The sequence below is a fragment of the Arachis hypogaea genome, chromosome 7 (genome assembly GCF_003086295.3).
Source record: "Arachis hypogaea cultivar Tifrunner chromosome 7, arahy.Tifrunner.gnm2.J5K5, whole genome shotgun sequence".
In the NCBI taxonomy this organism is placed as follows: Eukaryota; Viridiplantae; Streptophyta; class Magnoliopsida; order Fabales; family Fabaceae; genus Arachis; species Arachis hypogaea.
The window spans coordinates 23,555,720-23,558,199 of record NC_092042.1 but is presented as its reverse complement, the minus strand read 5'-3'; positions in this window follow the sequence as shown (position 1 = coordinate 23,558,199).

Genomic DNA, 2,480 nt, shown 5'->3' with positions numbered 1-2,480 from the left:
TCATGTGGGCTTTGCTTGCTTTGGAGTGGAATTGGGTTGAAGATAGCCTCTGTTGATTGCTCTTGGTGTTGAGAAGAAATCCATTTGCAACTTAGACCTTGGGGTATTTACGTTTAAGTCAACGTTTGAGGCAAACGTGGACTCAAACGTCTTCGCAAGGAAGTTCTGCAGACTAGCCAGCCATCTGTCATTGGCGTTTGACCTCACGTTTGAGGTCAAATGTGAACTCAGCCGTGGGCTTCTCCAAGGCATTCATTAGCCAACGTTTGACCTCACGTTTGAGGCAAACGTTGGCGCAAACGTGAGCTCCTCCTAGGGTGTGGTTATTATCCAAAGTTTGACCTCACGTTTGAAGCAAACGTTGGCGCAAATGTGAGCTCTCCTAGGGTGGCTGTGCTGTCATCCACGTTTGAGTTCACGTTTGAGGCAAATGTGAATGCAAATGTTGGGAACATTGCCAGATTCGAAAGCTCAAACATGCTGTCCACCCCATACTATTATATATTTTTGGAAAGCCCTGAATGTCTACTTTTCAATGTCGTTAGAAGCGCATCATTTGGAGCTCCATAGCTCGAGTTATACTCCATTGAAGGTGCAGAGATCAGCTGGCCTTACTACAGGTTAACACCATGTTCATCTATGCACTTTCGGGGCAGTTTTGTCCCTCAGATTTAGTGTCCATCATGTAGTGCCATATATTCTTGGAAAGCTCTCGATCCCTACTTTCCATTGCTTTTTGAATCACCTCATTGGGAGCTATGTAGCTCAAGTTATTTATGTTGGAAGTATACCCCTTCAGGCTGTGGGGAGTAACATTTCCAGCAACTTTGGAGCTCCAACTTTGCTTCCCTTTGCTTCCTTTCATGGCCTTCTTGTTGCCTCTTTACCTTTTCTCTCCTTAGCTTCCTTTCCACCTATCATCAACCAAACAAAAATGTATCAAAGCTTTTCTATAGTCACAAGAATTTGCCTTATTCTTAGCACGCACACAAGTAATTATGGCATAAATCTCATGAAAATGCATAAAATTATCAATGTTTGATTGAATCAAGACAAGCAATAGAGTGAAGGGCTATCCCTACTTTCTCTGAAGTTGACGAAAGAACTCTTCGAAGGTTAAGAAGAGAAGAAATAGGGAAATGCATTGTTGGAGAAGAGGATTCAGAAGAAGAATTCCAAGATATGGAGGAACGCTCAACAAATCCAACAACAGGAGGAGTGGACAACAACAATGGTCAACCACAGAGGAGAGTATTGGCCTCTTTTACATTTGCAAACTCTAGACATTGTGAGAGTAGCATTCTTACCCCTAATGTCAATGCAAATAACTTTGAATTGAAGCCACAACTCATCACATTGGTCTAAAACAACTGTTCCTTTGGAGGAGGGCCACTTGAAGATCCAAACCAATACTTATCCACCTTCCTGAGGATTTGTGATACTGTCAAAAGCAATGGTGTGCACCCTGACATATACAAGCTGCTGTTATTCCCATTCTCCCTCAGAGACAAAGCCATTCAATGGCTAGAGACATTTCCAAAGGAGAGCATCAACACTTGGGATGATTTGGTGAGCAAATTTCTTGCCAAATTTTACCCACCTCAGAGGATTATCCGATTGAAGACTGAAGTGCAAACATTCACACAATTAGACGCTGAAAATCTATATGAGGCATGGGAAAGATATAAGGGTTTGCTTAGGAAATGCCCACCAGAAATGTTCACTGAGTGGGACAAGCTGCAGAATTTTTATGAAGGACTCACTCTAAAGGATCAAGAGGCACTTGATCACTCAGCTGGAGGATCATTGTAATTGATGAAAACTGCAGAGGAGGCTCAAAACCTCATTGACATGGTGGCAAACAACCAATATTTCTTTGCTCACCAAAGGCAACGCCAGCCATCACAGAGGAAAGGAGTGCTAGAATTGGAAGGAGTAAACACAATCCTAGCCCAACACAAAGTGATGCAGCAGCAGATTCAGCAATAATTTGAGCAAATGGCCAAGAGAATTGACAGCCTACAAATTGAATCAGTGAATGTCACAAGCCAACCATCAACTCCTTGGGGGCAGAATAAAGAGAATCAAGAAGACCAACAGCAAGAGCAAATCCAATATGTGCACAACCAAGGCTCCAGACAGAATGAAGTGTATGGTGACACTTATAACCCATCCTGGAAGAATCACCCAAACCTTAGGTAGGGAGATAATCATAATCAGAACCAGCAACCATGGCAAAGGAATTCAAATTAAAACACTCTAAGAAACAACCAAAACCACAACCAGCAGCAGACTAACCAAAACTCCTATAGAAAACCCCAAAACAATTACCCTACCTCCAACCATTATCCACCCAATAACCAAACCACCAACCAAAACACTTACCATCAACCATCAACATCCCATAACCAACCAATCTCATAAGACTCTCAGAGGATCACCAATTTGGAGATGCTAATGGAGAAAATGATGAAGCACCA